The sequence below is a fragment of the Papio anubis genome, chromosome 4 (assembly GCF_008728515.1).
Source record: "Papio anubis isolate 15944 chromosome 4, Panubis1.0, whole genome shotgun sequence".
Classification (NCBI taxonomy): Eukaryota; Metazoa; Chordata; class Mammalia; order Primates; family Cercopithecidae; genus Papio; species Papio anubis.
In genome coordinates this window covers 176,535,804-176,563,326 of record NC_044979.1, presented here as the reverse complement: position 1 = coordinate 176,563,326, position 27,523 = coordinate 176,535,804, and the positions used below count along the sequence as shown (strand labels likewise).

The 27,523-nt window shown below is 44.6% G+C and overlaps 1 long non-coding RNA gene across 1 annotated transcript; it reads left to right on the top strand.

Annotated features, from left to right (window-relative positions):
- Window positions 1–2,096: 2,096 nt before the first annotated feature.
- LOC110742761 lies at window positions 2,097–26,007 on the top strand. The gene is made up of 3 exons (XR_002520801.2): window positions 2,097–2,728; window positions 3,475–3,562; window positions 18,817–26,007. It is a non-coding gene; the product is annotated as an uncharacterized LOC110742761 (long non-coding RNA).
- The last annotated feature ends 1,516 nt before the right edge of the window (window positions 26,008–27,523 follow it).

Below are 27,523 nucleotides of genomic sequence, written 5' to 3'. Positions count from 1 at the left end.
TATGGTTCTTTAAAGCCCTTTATGGCTCCATTTTTGGGGTCGCCATGAGTCTGTCTCGTACACTCTGGGGAGAGTGAGGAGGGAGGTAGAGAATAATATGGGGAGGGAGGGGGCAGTTTTTGCTGTGTGACCATCACAGTATGCCCAGCCCCCTCCGAGGGCCTCGGCTACCTTTTCTGTACCTCCTTACTCTCTCCACCCGGGAACCAGCCCTGGGCACCGACTGTGACTTCTCCGTGGCCAGGGGAAAGAAGCCCTTCTAGTGGTTTGGGAGCAGCACATGAGATGTGTCAGCATAACTGCTCGTCATTTCACATGCCCTCATTGGCATCATATGTGTATACATATAATTGTGCTAAAATGTACACAACATACAATTAACTTTTTTTTTTTGAGATGAAGTCTCACTCTGTCGCCCAGGCTGGAGTGCAGTGGCATGATCTCAGCTCACTGCAACCTCTGCCTCCTGGGTTCAAATGATTCTCTTGCCTCAGCCTCCCTTGTGGCTAGGATTACAGGCACCCGCGACCATGCTCAGCTAATTTTTGTATTTTTAGTAGAGATGGGGTGTCACCCTGTTTATCAGGCTGGTCTCAAACTCCTGACCTTAAGTGATCCGTCCGCCTCAGCGTCCCAAAGTGTTGGGATTACAGGCGTGAGTCACCATGCTAGGCCCTACAATTTACCTTTTTAACCATTTTCAAGTGTACGGTTTAGTGGCATTAAGTGCATTCACATTGATGGTGCAGCCCCATCATCCTGTGTATGTTATTTTTCACATGTGCTTTCCAATTAATTATTTCCTGCATTCTTTCAGCCATGCGGGGTATTTCTGGGCTATGGTAAGCCTTCAAAATAAACAGGAGGTTTGGGTGAAATGGCCCTGCTGGCAACACAGCAACTCAGGTCCAAGTGGCCGGTTGGACTAGGTCGTGACTCCTCAGTGCCAGCAGAGGGCGCGAACGGACCGACCCTTGCAGCGCCGCTGCCTCCCACTCCCCGCGGATGTGCTGACCCGGGAGGAGCGCTGATCCAGAGCAGGTGCGGAGAGCAAGTCAGCTCGCACCAAGCAAGAGCGCCGGGTGACGTAAAGAACCCCGCAGCCCAGCAACATGGGAGCTGTTTAATTTTTTCGCCAATTTTCATCGGTGAACGGAATCCTCAAGGAACAAATCCTTCTCCCCTCTCTCCCAGCCCGCCTTGTTCTTTGCTTCCGAGCACTTCTGGTTCCAGGGGGCAGTTAGCAGCATTTTTGGGGTATTTTAAACGGGATGGGCGGTTCTAGGGCATCCAGTGCCACTCAAGGCAGGCAGAGGCCCATGGTGTGCTGCCAACGTTGGTGTGAAATTTGGTTGGGAGATAATCAGGAAATGAGAGAGCATTTCTTGACTCTGGAATGGTGTGGAGCGAGTCGTATCTACCTAGAGATGGGTATGGCTGGGAACGCGAAATGTTTCTCCATAGCCCCTGCAGTCACTCATGGCATTACTTACAGAAGACATACAAATCAGGGCCTCCAGTCTTCACGTGTCTGAACTGGACCTAGCTATGAACAGCAGAACACTCCACTGGCAGGGGGCTGGCTAGGAGGCAGCCATGCCCATTGTCCACAGGCAGCTAGGATATTTTTAGCAAACAACCAAGAGTAAAAGGAAGAATCCTTTAGGAAATGAAACTCTGGCAATTATAGCCAGAGAGAGTCAGAGAAAAACACACAGATACTGTCAACAAAGAAAGTAAAAAAACAACTCTATTATTTTTAAACCTAGAATTAGTTAAAAATAAAACTCCACTTAAAAACAAAAGTGGCCGGGCGCGTTGGCTCACGCCTGTAATCCCAGCACTTTGGGAGGCCGAGGCGGGCAGATCACGAGGTTAGGAGATTGAGACCATCCTGGCTGACACGGTGAAACCCCGTCTCTACTAAAAAAATACAAAAAAAATTAGCCGGCGAGGCGGCGGCGCCTGTAGTCCCAGCTACTCGGGAGGCTGAGGCAAGAGAATAGCGTGAACCTGGGAGGCGGAGCTTGCAGTGAGCCGAGATCATGCCACTGCACCCCCGCCTGGGCGACAGAGCAAGACTCCGTCTCAAAAAACAAAACAAAACAAAACAACAAAACAAAAAAACAAAAAACAAAAACAAATTCAAACAAACAAAAAAAACACCCATGATCTTTAAGAAGTCTTTACTAGAAAACAACTCATTGTCTAACAGATTTTTAAAAAGCATTTTCTCTTCTCAGTGATGAAAAAGTACTTTCTCTCCTTGACCATTCACTACTCCTTGTCTATGAACAATTTCAGGAATTAAAAACAAAAACCAAAAAACAAACACCAAAAACCTCCTCTAACTTGCTTTTTGTCACTTTTTTTTTTTTTGTACTGCACTTTATTTTCGAGGTCATCTTGCTTTGATATTAGCAAAAATACATTGAACTTTGGAGTCTCTTTCCTATCTCTAGCTGAAAAATAAAGTTCTCTTATGCAAATGAATGCCTTGTGTCTGACTTTCTTGGGTCTATGTAATGGGGTTGCTGGCATTTCTTTGACCTCCTAGTAGAATAATTAGGTGCTCTGGTTACCAAGCAACAGAATGTCAGGCAACACAGGAGCAGAGAGTTCTGGGCAGACACGGGAAAGATGGAGCCTGCCTCCTGGAGAGCCTGAACCAGGGACTATAGCTCTGTGGGGACACTGAGCCTCCTGCCATCGAGGCTGATGCTTTCAGGTAGCCAGCTTGGCTCCACTAGCCCCAGACCGGGAACCGATGGGATGCCTGCCCATCCTGAATCCCTGTGGACCTGATTGTATGCAATGCCCATTTGAAGAATTCAGTCACCTCTTCACCCTCAAGATCACTCAGACCTTGGTCCTGGGGAGGAGGTATCACCTGTCCATGTCTCTGGTGTTAAAATCTCAACGTGGCTGAGAGGGACTGACCCCATGCACTCAGGGTTCTGAATGGTGACTTTTGTGTTTCAGAATGCAAAACCCCTAAGGAGGAAAAAATACACATGGTAGCATGGGAAGATTTTCTGTCTTTAAAATTTTGTCTTGTAAAACCTAGTAAGTTCTTGAAGTGGCACATCAACAAAAGAAGGACATTATACAAAGGTGTATGGATAGGGCTATTGTCCCAAAATATCCATGTGTTCAGGGGAAAACTCCCAGAATGTCGACTGTGAATTTTCCTGATGTTGAGATTATGCGATTATGAGTAGCTTCTAATTATTGTCATACATTTCAATATTTTTCAGATTTTCTACAGTTGATATTGCCTTTACATTAGAAAATATAAACATGTAAAATGTACTTATGTATACGTGTATGTGTTATATGTGTGTGTCGTGTGTGTGTTGTATGTGTGTATGTATATGTGTGCATACTTGCGTAATGTCCCAGGGTTTGCTTTCTAAAATGTGATTGTCTTTGTAAAGATGAGTTATATCACCTAAAATCTGCTTATTCCTCCAGGGGGAAAAGGAAAAAACTCGCTTCTGAGCAGCGCCCTGAGTTGCTTTGTTAACTGCTAGCGCTTCCCCACAACCCTGAGATTTGGAAGGTAGGAATCTTCTTCTCAGCCCCGTGATCCACCTGCTGCGTGTTTGGCCCCTTCCCCTGAACTTAGATTCCTCAGCTGCAGTTCATAGTGATAAGAGGCAACATTGATTGGGCACTTATTTCTTCACCGGATGCATATTTTCTTTCATTAGTCCTTGTACTGAGCCTGAGAGGGAAGCTCTGCCATCATCTCCATTTTTCCAATGAAAAGACAAAGACACAGGTGTGGCCAAGACCCCTGCATCACCTACCAGCCACCTTGTTCCTTCTAAATGGGGTGGCGGGGCACTCCCCAGGGCTGTGCGAGGCTTACAAAATCAATTTCACCAAAGAGGTTCTTGGGAATTAAATAGTATATTGAAATTAGTTGCTTAAAATACATTGAACATTTCAATGCAACAAGTAGAGTCCACTCGCTTGGTCCAATCTAGGTCTGGGTGAGAAGATTGCCTTCTTATGGGATCTGTTTGGACGCACAGGGGATAACAGGTCCCGCGGAGACACAGTGACCATCTGGTCCAGGCCTCTGTCAATGGGTTGCCTCCTGCTGTCTGGGCAGAGACATGACCTGTGTGGACGTGAGAGGCTGAGGTTTACGCACAGGTTCGTGGCAGAGAGACTAAAACAAGCACAGCCCAGACAAAGTCAGAGGTGATGCTGGGAGGAACTCCAAGATCGTCTCTCTCCTCTGTGGCTTTCCTGGTGCAAAACCCCTGCTGTGTTAGGGCTAAGGTCTAGCACATATGTTCCTGGAATAGGGAATGTATTCCTTTACATTCTTACTCAAGAACATGGTTGATATAATATGTTTCCCTGGCAGTCTACTTTGAGAAGTTTCATGGCAATCATTTTAACCAGCAACCACTCTAGAACAACAATAGGCAAGTCAAGTTAGTGTCAGTCTATCCTAGACATATGCAGAACCATGAGTCTTTCTGAGGGATGATGACTGCATAGACTTTAGACACGTGGCGTGTTGAAATGGAGCCATTGTGGATGAAGCCCTGAGCAGTGTGGTGGAGAGAAGTTTTGAAAGAAACATCTGAAATGCTGAATTCTCATGGCTGCCAGTCACTGCATGACTTTGCATGATTACAACAACTCTAAAATGCTCCTTATCTCAGGATTGTAACTAACTGTAACAATTCTGGTTTTTTTGATCCTCACACATTTAGAAGCAAGACAACTTTGCAACTGTCCTTCCCTTAATAGATCACAAAGTCTTCCTTTTTTTTTTTTTTTTTTTCTTTTTCGAGACGGTCTCACTCTGTCACCCAGGCTGGCATGCAGTGGTGCAATTTCAGCTCACTGCAACTTTCGCCTCCCAGGCTCAAGCAATTCTCCTGGCTGAGCCTCCTGAGTAGCTGGGACTACGCACGCCACAACGCCCAGCTTATTTTTGTATTTTTAGTAGAGACAGGGTTTCACCATGTTGGCCAGGCTGGTCTTGAACTCCTGACCTCAAGTGATCCACCCACCTCAGCCTCCCAAACTGCTGGGATTACAGGCATGAGCCACCAGGTGGAGTTGAGATCATGCAGTCCTTCAGCTCCAGGCTGTGACATTCTGTGGTGACTTCTAGTAGATCTCTGCTCAGACCCAGGCACTCATTTATTCAGTCAAGAAATGTTTATAGAACTAGGAAAAATGAAGTGGGAGATGGTCCTCTGCCTTTAGTGACTGCACCTCTTAGCAGAGATGCCCACAGCCCTCTAGACATAGCAACACTTTGGGTTTGTGTGTAACAGAGAGCGGGGACTTGGGTCAGGGTTTAGCAGAAGTATGTCTGCACTAAACACGTCTCTGTGGGTTTGGAGTTGGCCTGGCTGCGTCAGAGTGGAACGCAAATGAGGTTTAAATCACGTGCAATTAGAAATTTCTCTTTTCCCCTCCGTCTGGTTTTGCTCATCGCTAATCTCATTTCTTGCTCTCATGCCCATCATTGTCCTGGCAGGACAATGTCTGTGAAATTAAATTCACAACAGCCTTGGCGGCTGATTCGGAATCTAGTCCTGATGTCATCTGGATCCTGGGCTGCGGCCAATGTGGAGGCCCAGCAAGAAGCAGAGCAGTGGCGGCAAGGCCATTGGTAGACAGGCCTCATGAGCCCCGTCTCGCCTTGGGGAGGGCAGCAGGAGGCTGAGCTCTGTGCCAAGAAACTCTGGAGACCATTAGAAACCCTGGACTTGCTTCTTCCAGAACCTTAATCCCCATGACTTAGGACACTGGGAGACAGACTTCCACCTTTTGGATAAAATCACTCCTAACAGTTAGCAAGTCGCCTCCAAACAACGCCGCACGCTAAGAGCCCAGGATTCCTACAGCCTATTTCCCAGACCTTTGTGTTCTACCAGGTTTCTTAGGGGATGACAATCTCCCTCACCCATGCATTTTATCCCCCTCCCCTTTTAGTTTGCCAGCTGAATAATTTGGCTTGTGTAAAACAGAATGACAAAAAGTGATTGTTTTGAGCCTTTTGGGCACGGACTGCGTAACAGGCCTTTTAATTCCCAAGAAAATTGCTTGTTCTATACAAAATATACTGTACTATTCACTTCTCAGCAGAGCCATTTCTATTCAAACATAGCTTCCTTTCAGACTCGACATACAGTATGGAAATGCGAGCCACAACCAAAAACTCCTTTCTAAAATCGAGACTGTTAATATTTTCTTTTTAGGACTGTCACCTCCCTCAGACGGGAAATTCCTGTCAACTGTCCTGCTGCCTGGTAGTGGGTAACTGAGCTTTTTCTCCCATTTGTTGAAAGGAAATATTGTGCTAGGGACCATTTCTAGAAAGACATCTGTATTTAAAAGTCATTATCTCCAAAAGTGGACATCAAAAGTCACTGGCCATGCTCCGTTCACATCAAGTAGTCAGCATACAGGTTAAACATCTTTCCGTTGTGTGTGAACTTGGTAACTCTTGGTCTATTTTAGAAGGCTTTAGTTCAGTGTAATTACTACGGTTTCTAAAGGAGTTTCTGTGTAATTACCATGTAGTTTATTTCATGGCAACTATGCAATTAACTTGTCTCACTTCTTTCAGTGGAAAATACTATAATTCTAATACAAATGGTTTGGATGCTAGTTTTCCCAACCATACTTTAAAATATCTATATTTTAAGTGATTTCTTCATTTTTTTCCCTTCCCTTTCTTCAAATAACAAATCTGGTTTAGTTGGTTTTTTTTTCGCTTTTTTTTTTTTTTTTTTGATCAAAGAAAAGTAAGATTGTTAAAATTTTATTGGGCAGTCCCAAATCACCAAGTTATCTTTTGGGACAACGACAGTGAAATAGAACAGTAGTTAAATGATCCGCACCAGTGAATGCTGGCCAGGGTCTTTAAAGAATCCCTCGAGGTCTGATAGAAATCAAGAAGAAAAGCCAGAAAAAAACGGACACATTTGTATTTACTTTTCATTATGTCAGAATTAGCTTTAGGAGGCAATTTGCTGGACTTGCCATTTCTGCTGGGAAGGTGAGGGTGGCATTTGGAGAGTGTCCAGGGGACATTCCCTCCCATTGTTTAAGGCACAGGTGGGACAGATGAGGCTAGATTGCAATAAAAGGCTTTGAAAAGTGGAAGCTACCCCATCACTAATTACAACCTAGAGGAAAGTGGAAAGTGTCAGACCATAGATTTTTTTTTTTTCTTGAGATGGAGTCTTGATCTGTTGCCAGGCTGGAGTGCAGTGGCGCGATCTCGGCTCACTGCAAACTTTGCCTCCTGGGTTCAAGCGATTCTCCTGCCTCAGCCTCCTGAATAGCTGGGATTAAGGCATGCACCACCACGTCCAGCTAATTTTCATATTTTTAGTAGAGATGGGTTCTACCCATGTTACGTAGGATGGTTCCCACCTCTGACCTCGATCCACTCCACTCAGCCTCCCAAAGTGCTGGGATTACAGGTGTGAGTCATCGCACCCGGCCAGATTTTTTTTTTTTTTTTTTTTTGAGATAGAGTCTCACTCTGTTGCCCAGGCTGGAGTACAGTGGCCCAATCTTGGCTCACTGCAAGCTCCGCCTCCCAGGTTCACACCATTTTCCTGCCTCAGCCTCCTGAGTAGCTGGGACTACAGGCGCCTGCCACCACGCCCAGCTAATTTTTTGTATTTTTAGTAGAGATGGAGTTTCACCGTGTTAGCCAGGATGGTCTCGATCTCCTGACCTCGTGATCCGCCAGCCTCAGCCTCCCAAAGTGCTGGGATTACAGGCGTGAGCCACTGCGCCTAGCCAGATTTTTTTTTTTTTTTAATATCATTTCAATTGTTCCTGCCTGTATAACCAGCTGAGATGGCACTTATACGGCCCATTGAAATGACTGATGAATTAAAAGCAAACCATTTACCTGTCGAACGGTGGGCCCAAGGCCAACCTCAGGCATAATTCTGACTCATCCAATCTCATCAATTCATTTCTCCATTCATCTTTCCAAACATCCAAGACATACGAATACCTAGCACTGGGGCAAAGGAGACAACGGCCCCACCCCTGAAGATCTTACAGCCCTGCGTGGGAGGCAAGTGGAGTGACCGACAATTAGAATATAGCAAGAGAGCACCCTGGTGGTGTGAACAGTCATGCTGTGAGAACACACTCACATTCTACAAACACTCTACATTCTACAAACAGAGCATCTCCTATGCACTGGGTGCTATTCTAGATCCTGGAAATGCAACAGAGAGAGGCCCGTGAAACTCCAGTCCTTACGTTGCTTACATTTCAGTAGGAACACGGGAAATCCACAGGTGCACGTGCACACTGATTGCTTGAGATGATGTGTTCCACATTCTGCAAAAGGACAGGGAAAAGGGTTCGGGAAACAAGGAGCGGTGTTGGATGTGGTGGCCAGGGAAGGCCTCTCAAGAAAGAGCCATTTGAGCAGAGACACCATAAAGTCAGGGTGTGAACCTTGGGAAGGTCTGAAGAAACCAGGGTCTCCGCAGTGGGCTCGGCAAGTGCACAGCGCAGAGGCTGCTGTTCCAGGAATAGTGAGGCTGGGTAGGAGCCTCTGGGAATGAGGCCGGAGAGGCTGAACTGCAGCCGCAGGAGCATCACAGGGAACTGGTGGGTGTAGTGTTGTTTGTTTTTTCTGCATGAGGTAGGAAGTCGTGGGGAGATTTTGGGTGGGGGAAAGACAAGATCTGATTTTGTTTTTTAGAAGGAAAGTACTACTGTTTGGCTATTGTGTCGAAGATAGGACATTGATGGGGCAAGAAGAGAAGGTGGTGAACAGTCTACAGCAGCCCCTCTTATCCCAGGGGACGGCTTGCAAGACTCCCGGTGGATGTCTGATGCCACGGATAGTACTGAACCCTATATAGACTGTCTTGTCCTATAGATACCTGTGATAAAGCTTAACTTAAAAATTTGGCACAGTAAGAGATTAACAATAACTAATAATAAAATAAAACACCTGTAGCAATATACTATAAGAAAAGTAAAATCAGGGTAGTTTGGACACAAGCACTGTGATACCACACCAGTCCATCTGATGACTGAGTGATGACTATGAGCCTACTAAGTGACTAATGGGCTCATAGTGCAGACAGTGTGGGGACGCTGGACAAAGGGGGGGTTCACATCCCAGGCAGGATAGAGCGAGATGGGGAGAGATTTCATCAGACTACCCAGAATGATGCATAATTTAAAACTTAATGGACTGTTTATCTCTGAGATTTTTCCATTTAATATTTTCAGACCACAGTCGACTGTGGGTAACCGAAACTACGGAAAGTAAAACTGCAGATAAGGGGGACCACTTGTCTTGAGCATTTGAGGTGAAGGATGACGGTGGCTTAGGCTTAGGGATTTTTGGTGGAAGCTGCACAAAGTGCAAAGTAACCTCTGAATAGGCTTTGAATATAGAACCAACGGGCTTCGCCACTGAGCTGTGGGTACAGGAGCAGAGGGTGAGGAGGCAATGTTGGCCCCTAGGATTTAGGCTTGGGCAGCCGGAAGAACAGATTTGCTGAAGTAGGGGTGACCTTGGGAGTAGCAGGGCTGGAGGTGATGAACCAAGGCTCATCTTTGGACCTGCTGTGTCTGAGATGTGTGGCTGGTATCCACATAGAGATACTGGGTAGGAGGTGGATACAGGAGTCTTGAGATGGGAAGGGTGCTTGAGGTGCTGATATGATCTGGCTGTGTCCCCACCGAAATCTCATCTCAAACTGTAGCTCTCATAAACCCCATGTGTCATGGGAAGGACCTGGTGGGAGGTCGTTGAATCATGGAGTGGGTTTTACCCATGTTGTTCTTGTGATAGTGAATAAATCATGAGATCTGATGGTTTTATAAAGGGCAGTTCACCCTGCACACTCTCTCTCACCTGCCACCATGTAAGATGTGCCTTTGCCCCTCCTTTTCCTTCCACCATGATTGTAAGGCCTCCCCAGCCATGTGGAACTGTGAGTCCATTAAACCTCCTTTTCTTTATTAATTACCCAGTCTCAGATATGTCTTTAGTAGCAGCATGAGAACAGACTAATGCAGCTCGTAAGAGAGATGAGGTCACTTTTAGCATGCAGGAGGCATTGAAGGTGGTGAGACTGTGTAAACTCACCAAGAGAACAGGAGTAGGAAGAGGAGAGGTCTGAGGACTGAGCCAGCTATGCCCCACGTTGACAAGCTGGCAAAGGAAGGAGGAGCGGGGATTGGCAAAGGAGGCCGAGAAAATGCAAACAGGGAGGCAGGGAGAAGACTGGGGGACCTGATGTCAAGTGAGGCAAGGAAGGAAATGCTGAAAAGGGAGGGGTGATCTGCCACGTCCAAGGCGCTGAGATGTCCAAGAAGGTGAAGGTGAGAGGACTGCCCCCAGGCTAGGCAAAGTGGTAACTATAATTCCTGACATTCCAGAGGAATGTTTGGGACTAGAAACCCACACGGAGTAGATTCAATACACCAGGGGTCAGGGGAGCTGAGGAGGCGGAGACAGCAACATAGACCACTATTTTGGAGAGTTTTACTATAAATAGGAGCAGAGAAATAAGCTGGGCAGAGGTGAGCACGAGGCCAAGGGAGATTTCTTTCTGAGAAGGGAGATTCCAGCATGGTTGTGGGTTAAAGGAGTGATTCCTTGGAGAAGAAGGACAGAGGAGAAGAGTGAGAAGATGACTTGTGAGGCTCAGGTGAGAGGAGGGACACAGAGTCCCAAAGAGGGGTCGACAGGAGCAGCTTGACCAGGAAGGAAGGCCACGTTTGTGGGTGCAGAGCCAGAGGGGGAGGCAGCGAAGGGTGAGGAGGAGAGCAGAAGAAAGCTCCGAAAGCCATGGGTCATGCATAGAGTCATAGAAAAGGGTGGCACCAGGCCAGCTTGCACCCCAGGGCTGCTGACTCCAAGTCAGTGCTGCGGTTTCAAGTGCTCTCTGTCTCCGAATTTGGCGATCTCTACCTTTCTTCTCCTTTTTCTTACCTCTTCCTTTACATCTTCTAGCCAGCAGGCCTTTGAATTAGCATCCATTTCTAAGTGCCCTGTCCTCTGCCTTTGATAGACAGTATTTCATTCTGGATTTTGCTTTTTCATGTGTTTGTGGTAGAAAGGATAATAATCATTCCTCCCCCCCAAGATATCCATGTTTTAATCCTCAGAACCTGTAAATATGCTATGTTACACAGCAAAAAGGACTTTGTAGGTGTGACCAAGTTAAGGATTTTGAGAGGGGAGGGTGGTCTTGGATCATCTGGGTGGGCTTATAGTAATCACAAAGGTCCTTATAGGAAGAAAGGAGGAGGTTAGAGTCAGAAAAGAAGATGTGGCAAGTGTTGGAAACAGAGATGGAGTGACACACTTTGAAACTGGAGGGAGGAGCTGCCAGCCAAGGAAATTGGGTGGACTCTAGAATCTGGAAAAGGTGGGGAAACACTCCCCACAGACTCCAGAAGGAACACAGCCCTGTTTACACCTTGATTTAGTCTTGCAAGATTCATTTCAGACTTCTGGCTGCTGCAGCACTAGGAGAGTATATTGTTACCCACTGCATTTGCGATCACTTGTTACAGCAGCAACAGGAAACTAATACATCTTTATGAGAATTTACGGAGTATGAGACCCATGGTTCTGAGTCCCATCCTGCTCATAGGGTGCACTGACCTCTGTGAAAGCACTGACGCTTCCAAAGGCTACTCCTCTTTTGGAGATAGGGCAGGCTGGTGAGAGAGGGATGGTGGACAGATGGTGCTTTCAGCCTCTGCTGTATCAGAGACTAGGCCTCTGATGTGTGCATGCCCCAGGCATAGCTACATAAACCCAAGCCGTGACTTCTGATTCGGCAATGCTACTAGTCAAGTCAGTCATTTCAACAGCGTGGTGACCGTGACAGAGGTTGGTCATGGTCTCAGCTTTGCGCTCTACTCTTTGCCCCAGTGGCCAAGGCACAGATCCCCATCTCTCTCTTTCCACAAAGGGAAGGCCTGCAGGATCTGTGCAGCCGACTCAGGCCTCAGAGTAGGATAGGTCAAAGGTCTTCAACTTCCTCTAATTTTATTTTATAGTATTTTTCTCTATTTGTAAATTTGGGGCTTCTCCAAGAAGCCTGTCACTAGGTGGCTTAATGTCATTGCTGTTGATCTTGAACCAGTTTAAGCTGTGAATTGCTGTCCCTCCCTAATGTTTTTGCTACTAAAATTAATGTGTTAATTTTCTTCATGTGCACCCTTGGATGATGTTGTGAAGGGTGGAATTTTAAAAATCAGAGGTACACGTTGTAATGATCAAAGACAGCATCCAAACTGCGGAGTCAGTGAACTATTTCCCATAATGCTCCAGGAGTGGGTGTCTTCATTTTCCTTTCTATGAACTTTCCACTTCCAATGCAATTGCCCTTTGTGGTTAGAAAAGATGAAAACAATAGCATCTTATATTCTCTCACTCATAACTCAGACACAAAGCTATCACCACAAAGCGAGAATTAAATGTAGCCCAATCTTTGCATTTGGAAGGTCAGCTAGTGGTGAAGTCTTGCTAAATATTATAAAACGAGATACATTCACCATCTTAATTGGAGCTCGGAAGTGCTTCAATTGTGTCCATAAATTACAGCAAAGAAGACAGTACATGAATATGATATGGTGGATCTTGAAGGATGCCTCTGAGTTGAGCCACAAAGTGGGCAGGGAGTGGACAGTGGCCAGCTAAATCCCTGCCCTTCACTTTGGCAGGCCTCGGGCAGGGGCAGAGATAGGAGTGTAGGATAAAATTTATTGGAGATGGGGCATTTCAGAACTGTAGTCTCTCTCTCTGTTTTTTTTTTTTTTACTATGAGCACAGGAGCCTCAGAAGAAAGAGGATGCCCTCTGGGGCATGGCCATGGTGGGAAGCCCCAGCTGCCAGGGACACAGAATGTGCTATCTCAAGCGTGTTGATGAGGTGTAGGGGTAGCCTCTGCAGAAATGAAGCCTCTGTCAGTGGATGGGCAACTTCAGGGCACCTGGAGCCTCTGGTGAAGGCTTTATTTAGAGTCACTGTCATTCCTGACAACATTCCAGAGGACTGCTGGGGACCAGAAACCCACATGGAGTAGGCTCAATAGACTGGGGGTAGAGGGAGCTGAGGAGGCAGAAATAGCAACATAGACCACTATTTTGGGGAGTTTTGCTATAAATAGGAGCAGATAAATAAGTTGGGAGTTGGTGAGCACGAGGCCAAGGGACCCCTCACCTGGGGGTGGCAGGGGGTTGATTATGCCTCTGGGTTTCTGCTGTAACTATTCTTCTGGATCTACTATTTATACATCAACCCCACTAGGCTGCAAGCTTCTTAGGAGGTGGGTCAGTGTGTTACTCATCCGATATCCCTGGTGTGCTTCCCAACGCCTGGCTCCTAATTCAAGCTCAGTAATCGTTGGATGCAAAAGCAAGTGGAAATCCTCCTAGACAGGGATAGGCAAACTATGGCCCTAATTAAATCCGGCCCCCCAGCCTGCTTTTGCCAATAAAGTTTTATTGGAATACAACTACATTCATTAATTTACATATTGTCTATGGCATGTAAAATGGCAGAATAAAATAGTTATTATGTGATCCACAATGCCTAAAATAATAAGTCTTTGGCCCTTTACACACAATGTTTGCCAACCCCCATTCTAAAACAATCGTATCACCACTTAGTGATTGTATCTTAAGCACATTATAATGCTGTACTGAGAATCTTTTGGAAGTTTCCTAATTTATTATTTGAAATAATCAGAGACAGGGTAAATCAAGTCAATTCAGGATCCACCGTCTGCTCCTTTTATTCAGGACTGGACTGTCCTGGACTCTGAAGCATTGCCCGGTCCCCGGGGTCTGGGAAGGGCTCAGGAGGGCCAGCCTTATGCAGGGAATACTGAAAATGGCTTTCTGACCCCACACTATTTCCTTGTTCATTGGTGCACACTACCTGAAATCCCATCAAACACCCCTGTGAGAATTAAGGATATCATTGATGTATGCCTTATTTTTCAATCAAAGTGCTTTCTCCCCTCGTTCTGACCTGAGATGGGCAGCGCTGGTGAAACAGCCTTGAGAAGGCCTCTGCGCCTGGTCTGGTGCTGGGAGGGGCATTGTGGAAAGCAGGGAAGGCAGCAGGGTTGTTTAGCAGCTGGAGCTCTTTGGAGGGAGGAAGACCTGTGTGGCTTTTTGGAGTTGAGACATTAGGTGAGGAGAGGGCAGCTTGGCTGGGTGCCTGGAGAGGTGGGAAGAGGAGGACTGAGGAGAAGAGGGTGTCCATTACCCGGGTTCCCTACTTCCGAGCTGTGCCCCTGGATCAACCACTATGCACGGGACCTACTTCCTCACCAACTGGGCAAATGCATAGAATCCTGTGGTTCCCAATGGTAGGCCCCGAGGGCACATTTGGCAGTGTCGGGGAAGCATTTTTGGTTGTCACAACAGAGTGTGGTGGGTGCTATTATCATCTAGTGGGTGGAGACCGGGGGTGCTGCTAAACATTCTACAAAAAATGTACAGGCTGGTGCCCACCCCTGCTGATCCCCCACCCCCATAAACACACACACACACACACACACACACACACACACAGAAGCATCTGGCCCTGTAAGTCAGTGGTGCTGAGGTCAAGCAGGATGGGATCCTGGCATACCCGCACACATCCCCTGAGCTGATGAAGGCTCCTCAGAGAGAGGCCGTGAGCGGAGAGGTACCAGCTCGGCTGGGGCCGAGTGAAAATTTCTTGCCTGGAAGACTGTAAAGTAATTAGACGGGGCAACTACCTTCTGTTTTGGAAGAATAGGAAGAATTATCTTGTCATCGCAGGGCAATTATCCTGTGAATATTTTGGCAGCATATTATGTTTTGCTGTGTAATTGCAATTAACATGTAAGTGATCTAGTACTTCTGGTGTGTGTCATTCCTCTGAAAAATACATGACTAATGCCGTGGTGACAGCTACACACGTGTGACGTGTCTACAGGAAGAGGTGGCACGGCCATCGGCCGCATTGTTGGCTTCTCACTGAGGCTCCAAGCTTTCAAACGTTCGTGTTCTTAGAGGAATTTTAGGCATGAATGTATCGAAGGGTTTGGAAGCAACGATGGAGAATCCACATTGAGAATGGTCATGTGAACACGTGATGTTTCTGTCTCTTAGAAACACTTTCAGGCCCAACACCGATTCTTTTGAGTATATAATGTCAATGGCAGAGAATACTCCTATCTGTCAAAACAGTAGTTCAAATGCAATTTCTTTTCACATATCTTTAAATGTTCCAATATGGATTTAAAATATTTTTTTGCTAATGCAGACCTCAATTTTCTACTGGAATTCGTAGGAGTGTCCACTGTCCTTCAATGACCAACTGTGACGTGTCTCCTGTAGCTGTGTGCATGTCAGGGTCTAACACGACAATCACCTTTACTCTGAATTTGCAATCATGATTTGCTAATTTTCTTCAAAGAGTAAACTTTCAGAAAATATTTTATTTTGAATTGGAGAGCTATTAATACAGTGATTCATCCTGGCTCCTTTTCTCCTCTCTAGTCATTTCTAGCAGCAAAATAGGGTATTACAGAGTGCGTTAGCATGCCGTGAGGAGCTTTGGCCGACCCTGACCCACTGCTGACGTCTAAAGAGGGGTGGCTCAGCTCCCTGTGGACAGCTGTTTGGACTCAGGTTGGAGGCCCTGACTTGTGGTAAAGCTGGTCCCACTATATTGCACCTGGTTGAGAATCAGTCTGGCTGTGGCCTCCAGCCCTGCTTCCTGCTTTGTGGATCCAGGAACTCATTTTCATCAGAGCCTGCGGGGATGACCAGGTTCTTGGAAACCTACTCACACTGGTTAAACCTGCACAAGATGAAAGTGTAAGCTCTCAGGCTGAGATGCTGATTTTCAGTGATTTGAACACCCAAGCTCGTCCAAGGAAACCGAATCCATGATGTTCCACCTTCCTCCTGGCCATGTACCCCAGCGGCTTCACTCCAGAACTACCCAGGTTTTTAGCGAAGACCGTAACATCTCCGAGTCACCCAGGCTGCTCTTTGGTTGGTTCCTGATGCCTGAGGTCTTTTTCTTCTGTGTACAATTAGCCACCAAATTGTATCTTTGTTTTCACTTTCTTTATTGTGCATCTGTGCGTTTGTTCCTACTCCCCACAGGCTCATTAAGCTAAGTCAGGTCTGGGCTGCTGGAACAAACTGGCTTCTGAGCCAGCTCATCCAGGATGCAGCAGCTGAATTCATTTTCTACAGCATAAACATAAAAAACACAAAATGTGAGGAAACGCTTTTATTTTACATGAGAGTTCTTCATTTTTTAAAAAGAGATAATCAGTATTTATTTTACTGTCATTGTAATTTTACATATTGAGTTTTTAACACCAAGTTAGAGTTACGGTCACAGATTATGGTGCAGATGTTATCATTAATAACTGATACTTTTGTGCTTTAAAATTTTTCAAAGCAATTGTCTACGCATTATCTCCCCTGGTGCATTTAAAGCATAATTTGACTTTCCAAAAAGAAGTATTAGCACACAATTTTTCAGAAATATACGAAATATACCTACGATAATTATACAAAGTGATAGATGTGCATTGTATGTGAGTTTCAAAATATGGTCTTCATTACACACTCTTAGGATCAAGAACAGCGTCAAAACTGAGCCCTCACTCTGAATTCAAGCCCCTACCCTAGATTCATTTGTAAGCTTTGACTTCCCATCAGGCTTCCTGTACCCTGTCTAATTAGGCCCCAATTCTCCTATATTCCTTCTCTACAATCATTTCATAATGGTTGTATCTAAGCTGCTAGTTTAATAATCTAGATAATAACACATTTTGTACAGAATCATTGATAATAGCTGCATATTTATAATCCACGCTGTGAATGTTTTCATCTTTAGAAACACAATAACATTTCTCATACCAATTTTGAGTCCCCTCATGATCTTACTTTCTTCTTAACTGCTGATTTCTTCGTGCTGCTGTGGCTGTTAGCATCGTCAAAACACCGTCTGGTTTATCCAGCATGTCCCCATGGGACTTGTCCTGTGCCTCCTGCTCCCAGCTCCTCAGATTCCATCAATGCTCATTCGCCCTCATTCAACATTTATTGCATTTAGGAAACATGCCCAAATGTCTCTCCTTTCATCTAGTACATTCCAATTCTTGGAATTAAAAACACTCACCTTTCTGTTGGTTAGTACTTACCTTTGTGAAGGTTTTTGTAGGATGCCTTCTGCTTTTCCTTGGCTCTGGGGAGGTGACAGCTCTGCTCACATGGCAAGGGCTCCCAGTGGTGGTCCTGCTGTCTGGGGCTGATGCAGCCTCACCAATTCCTCTCTGCAAGTCCATCAGCATCCTTGCCCCATCCAGGAGTGCAGTGGGGACCATGGATGGACAGTTGGTTCATGGACAGTGACGCAGCTGGTTTGCCCTGTTAGCACTGGCTTAGCTCACCAGTCACATACTGAGTCAATTATTTCAACATTAAAAAAAATTACAACTGTGGTTAACTATTTTTTTCTATTCAAAGTTGATGTGAAATGTTTATTAGGATAAAATTTTGATATCAGCTTTGATCTGGTTGCCATCAGCAGGAAACAGGTAAAAGATCTGGACTTAGCTAAATATTCTTTCTGAAGCTAATTAGCCATTTATCAGTAAATCAAGAACTTAAATAAAAGGTGGATATGGCGTGGTTTGCAAATATCTTGCAAAAGAAGTGTTCATCCTCAGGAGCATTCAGGATTCTTCCTGCAGGGGAGGGGGACTAGAAATTCTCCTTACAGGTTAGCCTGGTACGTCCCAGAGCATGCAAATCATGCAATCTCCTCCATTTTCCTCAATGCATGTCCTTTTTGGTTAAATGTCATTTTATGGTTAAATGTTATTGTTTTTTGAAATTGTAAAATGTTAATGGAAATAAACCATTAATACCAAGATGAAATCCTACTTCGTGCTTTAGATATATGAACTTAGAGCATTTACCATTGACATAGGGTCTGGAAAGGCAGTGAAGAGGCAAAATGATAGAATTTAAGCATATGCTTTACAAATGTTTGTCTTTCTATTGTTATAGAAATGCATGCTTATTATAGAAAATTTCAAAAGTAAAAATAGTATGAGAAAGTAAAATAAATGACCTTCAACTGGTAACTTTGGGACAACCTCTGTCAACATTTTGCCGATTTTTCTCCAGTCTTTTTTTCTACATGCTTTTTTATTTTTAAACATATTTGAGAGTGAACAAATGTATTAATCCTGACAGGCAAAGATAGTGGGCCAAAATCAACAAAATAAATTCAAATAAGGATGAATGGAAATTCTAACATTTTGTTCAATTAAGTATTTTTACAAACACAAATTTAGGGAGGCCTGGTTCAAAGTAAGTTTAAGTGAAGGATATCATGGTTTTTTAGCTGGCTGCAAATTGAATGTGGGGAAAGTCTTGCCAGTAAAATCTTAAAATTAATTGATGAAAATACAGTGTCCTGGTCAAGGGAGGTAATCTAGGGCATTCTTGGAAAAAGTTTTGAAATCCTGATAGTTATATCAGGACACATGTTCAAAATTTTTTTGATTTTCACATATTTTTGAATATGTGAAAATATTTTTGATTTTCACATATTTTTGAATATGTGAAAATATTTTTGATTTTCACATATTTCTATAGTTTTATACATGTAACTATAAAAAGTGTCAGAAATATGACTCATATGTACCAAATATGTTATATATGTATATGATGGGTAAAAATGATAGTAAACAAAACTTGTCATATTTATTTCCCACGTTTGGATTAATTTCTTATCCCTAGGATGCTGTGTTGGGAATCGCTGATCTGAAACAGTGTGCTTCCCTCTGTGCCTCCCTAGTATGTGCCTCTTCCTAGAGACTGATGCCTGGGAAGATGAGCAGTCTGGGAACGGAGTCACTTGAGGACCTATGGGAGACTGGACCTGCTTAGCCAACTCTGTGAGATACTCGAGACCCCCATGAGTCACTAAATGTCCCACTGCAGTGGTACCAAAGATTTATCTCTTCCTTCTTGAATTTTCATCTGTTCCTGTGACCATCCCATGTGTGTGTACTGTGAAATTTGTCATCGTATCCTAGCCTTGCCAGAACTTGGAGAGGACTGTGTAGTCATTCTTGATATTAAAAGAACCAACTGCAAACATTACATAATTGTGAAGATGACCTCAATGAGCCTTATGCTCTGTGTGAACACTCCAATCTTATCACACCCTCATGATCTGGATATTTATTTTTAAAAATAACATTCTTCTGGCAAATTTAGGCATAAGAAAGGTAGGAGGGTAGATACATGCTCTGTCCAAGGGGTGCAGCATCTGTACACCTCTATCTGTAACCACACCAAGGGGAAGAGGCCTACAGTGCCTTTTGCTAGCATAGGCTTGGAGATCTAGTACATCTGTTGGGATTATAGGTTTGCAGTACCTTACAGCAATGGTTTCCTATCCAGTTCAAATAGAAGATGCTCTTTTGTATTTGACCCAAAGGACTTTCTATCAATGGCTCTTGACTTGAGTAGATATGAAAGACTTTTGATATTCTTAAAGGATATGTCTTGAGATTTTAATAAATATCGACATTTTCTTGTGCAATTATACATGGTTTTATCCACGGAAAAGTATATGGTGGACTGGTCAGAGGACCAAGCCCTGCTGAATTGCCACCTCACTTTTTTATATTTTTGACAGACAAAGTCTCATTCTGTTGCCCAGGCTCACGTGTAGTGATGTGATCATAGCTCACTGCAGCCTTGAACTCCTGGGCTCAAGCAATCCTCCCGCCTCAGCCTCCAAAGTGCTGGGACTACAGGCATGAGGCACCGAACCTGGCCCTATCTTGCTCTTCAGTACATACTGTACTTACGTCCAGGGAAAAAATACTATGAAAAAAATGTGCAGTGTTACTAATCACCAGGGAAATACAAATTAAAACGACAGCGAAATACCACCACCTAACTTCGCAAGTATGGCCATTATTAAAAAGTAAAAAAAAAATAGATGTTGGCATTGATTCTGGGAAAAGGGGTTGCTCGTACACTGCTGAGAATGTAAATTAGTACCACCTTTATCGAACAGTATGAAGATTCCTTAAAAAACGAAAAGTAAACCTACCCTTCAATCCAGCAATCCCACTACTGGGTGTCTACTCAAAGGAAAATAAGTGATGATATGAAAAAGACTCTTGCACACATATGTTCGTCACAGCACAATTCACAATTGCAAAGCTGTGGAACCAATCCAAGTATCCACTGACTAATGAGTGGATGAAGAAAATGTAATATAAATACACCATGGAATATTACTCAGTCATTAAAAGGAAGAAAATAATGCCTCTTATAGCAACTTGAATGGAGCTGGAAGCCATTATTCCAAGTGAAGTGACGCAGGAGTGGAAAACCAAAAACTGTAAGTTCTCACTTAGAAGTGGGAGCTAAGCCATGCGTACGCAAAGGCATGCAGAATGATATCATGGACTTTAGAGGCTCAGAAAGGTTAGGGTGGGAGGGGGATCCAGGGATAACAAACTACACATTAGGTAAAATGTACACGACTTGGGTGATGGGTGCACTAAAAGCTTAGAATTCACCACTATAAAATTCATCCATGTAGCAAAAAACTACTTGTACCCCAAAAGCTATTGAAATAAAAATTATTTTTAAAAAATGATTCCTTCCCGAAGCTGTCTCTCTTTCTTTTTAGCTCAGGCCCCAACCCTAGCCAGTGACTCACTTTTTGGGACATTCATTACTCTAGGAAGAGGAAGTGTTTAATCAGTTCACAAGAGCTGCTCATAAGTGGTGTGGAGAAGAGAATCAGCTGGGCTTTCGTGAATGGGGATACAGGTTGGTCAGCAGGCTTATTCTCAGCCAAGTGATTTGCTCCAACATGCCAGCTTCCTACCTGGCATCCGAACAGGTCTCGGCAACATCACAAATCATCCTATGTCATGGCCATGGGAAATTGGGCAGAACAATTAAACTAGAATCTTGAATGAGGAGCAAATGTGACCCCTGTTGTTTCTTCTTAGTTACTCGACATCCTGGGAATGTCTCCAGTTTCCTTGAGAAGAAGTGGTCACACAGTAGCAAGGGTTCAGGTACCTTAAAGATAATCTTGTTATCCCATCTCATTCAGCAGAAGAGGACTTTGGGCCTCAAGGCTGTCATTACAAATCAGTGCAAGCACTCTAGCTCCACAATGCAGTCATCTTCTGTTTCTTCACCTGTGCGATGTCGTGGGGGAAGAAGATTGGCGGTCATTTGTGTCACATGCCCAGAATGGATGAGACAGTCTATGGATAAACGGTCTTTTCTAAAGCAGGACTAACACTCAGAATTCCTGAGTCCTGATGCTGCAGCTTCTTTGAAGGCACAGCTCTGACAGTAGCCCCTCTGTCCAAGCCTATGGGCTTGACCAGTGGCCACAGCCACGGGAAATGCTGTTCACACTGCTAATGACACAGTGGCACTATCTTTCTAAAATCACCATTTTTCCACTTCAATTCTTTCTGCATGGTCATTTTTGAGAACTCTAAATTCAGAGGGAATACTGCCATGTGTGAGTTATACAAGTCGCACACATAATTTCCTTGCAGTGAGATATGAACATAAAGTCTCTCTGTAATAAACAAAAAGTATTATGCATAATTTCCCACTGGTCTTTTTTGTTAATTGGGCTCTTACTGTTGAAGCCTCTAATGTAGAGAATAAATGAATAACTGGCTTTTATGCACAGCCTTCTTTCATTATGTACAAGGGCTCAAAATTTAAAGTGAACTATTTTTAGATCTTACGTTATGATATAAAGGATTGTTTATTGCTGGTAATGCGGGAAGCAAATTGCATTCCTGCTTCTGCCTGGTTTCTCTGTGGTAGCTTACGCTGGCTTCCATTCTTGCTGATTCATTAATTATGTCCAAAAAAGGCTCGAGTAAAGTCTGATCATTTTAAACATGGAATGTCGTTCTCAAACATTTCTAGTATAATTCAAGTTCAAATTCTGCTTTGACTAACCAGGATAGCCGTCCTTAAATGACTCAAATTAAAATTCTCTTATGTTCTCTGCTGGGGTGAAACATAGGAAGTGAGATATCATGTTAGGGGCAGGAGCAAAGTTCTCATTATGACTTTTGATTCAAAGGTTGGTTCTCTGTACTCTCTTTCTCAAATCCCTTCTGCCTCTCCAGCTTTTCCTCTCTTCTTGTCCTTCTCCTGATTCATGATCCAACATTATGAATCTTTTTTAATGTGACAAAATGTCATGGTGCCTCACCTGATAGTTTTCTTTCAGGATCTGAGGCAGTAAACATAGAAATGACACAGAAAACAGCTGTGAACTCAGCAACCTCTTAAAACTCATCACAATGATTCTTCTATATCTTTTAAAAAATCGTATAAACACATGAAGAATTCTTTTTTAGGTTATGCAACAATATGGACCCAAGACCACTCACAATAGGGTTTCATCTACCCATAGGTTGAAAAACAATAAACTCATGATACATAAGTTCTCATTCATTTATTCATTAACCTTTTGCTGGCTGCCAGTGATGTTCTGGGCCCAAAACAAAACAAAACAAACAAACAAAAGACAGGCAAGAAACAGTTCTTGCCCATAGGTGGGTCACATGAACCAACAACAGACTCATCTTGGGAGGCTGGGCAGTGCCATGCCCGGATTGGATTCCTTCTCTCAGGGATAAGTAGCTGTGTGACAATAGCATGTCAGTGTCCCCACTGATAAAATGGAGGTAACAGTAACAGCCTCCTTCACTGGGCTGTGGCAAGAATAAAATGAGTGACGGCATGTGGAGCACGTGGAAGCAGCTGGTGCACACCTGTTCCATGGGAGTTAGTACTGATGACTTGTAGCCGGTGGCAAAGGTGTGGTCCAGGGGTTCCAGCCCTGCCAGCCCAGATGTGCATACAAGAACCCCACCCTCTGTGCAATGCAGACACCTGCCCTCAGAGAAAATGGACTGCAAAAATGCTGTCTTTGTCTTGTGAGTCCCAAGTCTTCGTCTGGGACAGGCTGGTTAACCCGGCAGCTAGGAGCAGAGGTTTAACACCTGGACTCGTGTGTGCATACGGATCACCTGCAGGTCTTGCTATGGCACAGGTGGCTGCCCTGCCCCAGAGCTTCTCATTCAGTGGGGCTGCGCATGCCTGAGATTCTCCTTTTTAAACAAATTTCCAGGTGAAGTCACTGCTGCTGGCCCAGTGGCCACACTTTGAGAACCACTGTGGACACCACACCCCAGGCCATTGTGGGTCTCAGGGTTTTCCACAGAGGGGAATGTTTGACATCCTGCATCTCTAATGCTACTATTTCCTTAGGACACCGACATTTTACTGCCTCTGATGAGGGCTGACAGCTGCTGATTTACAAAGAGCCTCTGCATTTATTGAACATGCTTGTTTCTTACCCAACTCTTCCTCTCCTGGATCTGTGTAGACAATTTATTTTTCTCTTTTGTCACAGTATAATGATGATGGTGGTTATTGTCTTATAATTTCCTATTCTGTCAATTTTATTTGCCTCTTTAAGTACTCTAGATTGAAGGTGTTGTTGGCTGATGGACCCAAGCCAGTGAACCCTCTTCTCTCGCCCCTGTCTGGCATCCCAGAGGCATTCATCCCCCTCAGAACAGCTAATTCCCTCTACGTATTAGTCAAGGTACAGGAAACAAGATTGGTCAAGTTAATTGTTTGGTCAGATAGGACTCAAAGCTTAATTTGTCTGGTCTGCAGTCCAGTGGTCAGTCTGAGAAGGTACAGGTGGCCCGTTCTTGTCTCCTTTCCACATCCTCCCAACCCTCCTGTCTCACAGGTATTCTAGAAGCTACAGCTGCTAACCTGAACGGTCAGTGTTGTGTCTTTGCCTAACTTCCCTCAAGTGAAAAGAACACTCTCAGCGTTTGAAAACAGTGAGATTTTTGTACACACACCAAAACACTTCGCCTGTCCAAAGAGTAGTTGGCCTCATTCTGTTGCACTTCATGAGAAAGTGTAGTTATTTCTGGACTTGGTGAAAGATCTTATTCAAAATCCTGGCAGAGTCGACGTCAGGAAATATTTACCATCCATCCATTCCATCACATTCTGTTCTTACATACGACCTAGAACTACAAGTAGAGATACAGATAGATACAGTTTAACAAAGAAGTGACTGATAGGAACTGATTAGCCAAACTTGGAGTTGTTCTGAACCACACTTTGGTTTCCAAATGACAGGTGGGAATTCGGAATCTGGGGGATCAGCAAAACCCTCTGAATGACCGGGTATGCCCTGCATTTCAGGAAACCGCCAGCAGGTGGGAGAGAAGTGTGGCTCCCTCCCCACATATGCCACGGGGAACGGCATACACGACATAGCAAAGCTCGCGGCCTCCACAGAGAGCTGAACAGGCTACTTTAGGATGCAGTAAGAGACTGCAGTCGGTAAGCACAGCGTGGTGATTTCAGGCAGGAACTCGACACCCAGGCTTGCACCCTGCTTGCTATGCCCCTGAAGCCATTTTGTCCCTCTGCCTGCTGGCCCACGGCCAAGGCTAACAGAGAAGCGTCCATTCATCCACATGCAGGTCTCCCCTGTTCTCTTCCTGTCTCCCTGAGCCTCCCCTCCTTCCAGTCCACCTGCTTATTTCAAAACAAGTTCAGTTCTTCTCACCACCCTTCTGTCCATATTCCGTCCTAGTCCCACCTTCATTAACATTTAAATATTGAATACCTGTAAAATAATACAGCTGCCTTTGGGAAGGAGGACATTGTGGCTGACTTTTTTATTTGTACCTGATTTGTGGTTAAATAGGATTGTTATAAAAGGACTCTGAACCAGACCAAAGACATCAAATAAATGCCAGCATCAGCAATTAAAATGCACCGTGTTCTAGAGGCACCCAGCGGTGCTGCCCCAGTTAGGGCCCTGTCAGTGGCTCAATTACAACATCCCTTTTCAAGGCGGCTGGTCATTGTCACTCACTCTGTGCTGCAGCATAATTGGCCACAGTTTTGCATCCTCAGAGTTTTTTGAATTTTGTAAATGCTGGTATTTCTCTTTTAGAAACACGTGATTAAAAGTAGTTGTTTATTCCTTTCCAGGAGCATGAGATGATTTAGGAATTATTTCTGAGAGGCGCATTGCATTCCCATGCTCACACTGAGACCTGATTTTTCCTTCCTCCCTCCCCCTCTGGCTCCTTCTGGCTGCCCCTCCCTCTCCTCACATCTTTGAAAGCAAACCTGGAGCTAAAGCTTGCACAATTAGAATTGTTCAATGGCCTCACTATAGGGGCGGAATTTTTTTTTTTAAATTTTGTGTGAAGTTCAACTTCACCACCATTTTCCTTTCTGTGGAGTCTCATGGTAGAGATTTAAGGGATTTTTGACTCTATTAAACAGAGGACTGGTGAGATGTGAAGAACTTTCCAGTTGGTCACAAGCCCACATATTTTGTGGGTATGATTATTTACTGCTTCCACCACACGTAATTTTTGGAAACACACAGATGGAACATTTCCGTCTATTTTCTCATCTGTTGCCCTTACAAATGGGGTAGAGATGGTTGGAGTCAGGTAGTTTGTCTTGTACCTTCTCCATTTGATTTCCTGGGCCTTGCACACCTGATTGTGAAGTTCCAGATGCTGTATTTGTCTTCACTCAGACCTCTCCCCTTGTGTTCTGTTTAGCTTCCTTTTCTGTTTTTACTGTCCACGTTTTCCTCCGTACTCCAGGTATTTTCCTATTTCCTACTTGAAGGTTCACAGCAAAAGTCACTACCTGCATGAAGCTTTTTTCTACCCCTATAGGGCAGATGTAATGGCCAACTTTCTCTATTCGGACATTTATCTATTAGAAACATTCATGCCTCCCTCTCTGAGAAGATGCAGCTCCTTGGGTCAATGAACTATGTGCCTCACAGAAGTTTCACAGAAGAGAGGCGGAATGATTTTACACACACACACACACACACACACACACACACAGACACACACACACACACACACACAGACACACACACACACACACAGAGAGAGAGAGAGAGAGAGAGAGAGAGAGAGAGAACAGAAACTTTCACAGACACATGAGAGAAAAGAAAGTGGCCCAAAGAAAATAGATGCAGATACTTACAAGTAATAAACAAGGAGCTCAGCTGGCAGAACATGAAAGTGCCTTAGAAATGATGCAGTGCAGACCAGTCACCTCTTTTGCAGTGGCGGGGGCGGGCTCAGCAGAGCTGCCTGAGGGTATCACCTTCTTTGGTGCTCATCAGCATCCAGGCTCTGCTGCTTGGATTCTCAGTCATTTCTCTTTCCACGGGGTCCCATGTGATCATCGTTGTATCAGGGGCCATGGGTACTATGGCCTAGACCCTCAAGGATGTTACTGCTGAACTGGTGGCAAGCGGGGTATGCTTGGAGAAATATGCTGACCCACCAAGAGAAAGGACAGGCCTGGGGCCCCGGGGTACTGTCTGGATGGAGCAAACAGGAGGATGTCCATTCCAGCTGCAATTGACATGACTTGCTGCTTTGTACACCTTGTCCATATGCTATGGTTTGGGTCTGTGTCCCCGCCCAAATCTCAAGTCGAACTGTAATCCTCAGTGGTAGAGGTCAGGTCCAGTGAGAGGTGACTGGATTATGGGGGTGGAGGTCTCATGAATGGTTTGGCACCTTTTGGTACTGCATAGTGAGTGAGTTCTCAAGATCTGATTGTTTAAAAGTGTATGATACCTCCCCCACCACCTTCCTCCTGCTCCAGCCATGTAAGATGTGCCTGCTTCCCTTCACCTTCCACCATGACTCTAAGTTTCCTGAGGCCTCCCCAGAAGCTGCTATGCTTCCTGTACAGCCTGCAGAACCGTAAGCCAATTAAACTTCTTATCTTTATAAATTACTCAACCTCAGGTCTTTATAACAGTGCAATAATGGACTAATATACTGTACTTCCCATAATCAAAATGGGTTCACTGGAAACAGCAAGGATCAGCACATAGCTTTCCCTTTTAGGCCTAAAGTGTACATCCTGACCCCTGGTGGTGCACTTGGGACCAGGAGCATGGCCTGTTTGAATGGCTCTTCCATGTTTATCCCCCATCAGGAACCTCTCTGCAAACTGTAATTTGTTATAATTCCCCCTCCCTTTACATTGACATAGTTATTGACACAGCCTTAAGTACCAATCAATTAGTAAATACACAAACACAGTGTAATGGCCAGTATAGTTTGCAGGAGAGTTCTTTCATATGCCTTAGGCTTCCCACTCATTAAACGGGTGGTTATGAAGATTAAATAAGTTAATATGTGTAAAGCTTTGCACACAGTGCCTGGCATACAGGAAAGGCTCATTGTATGTTAGCTATGCTGCGGCTGCTGCTGGTAGAGAAGAAGGAAATGAAGAAGAAAAATAAGAAGGAAGAAGGAGGAGAAAAGGAAGAAGGAGGAGAAAAGAAAGAGATGAAGAAGGAGAGAGAGGGAGAGAAGGAGGA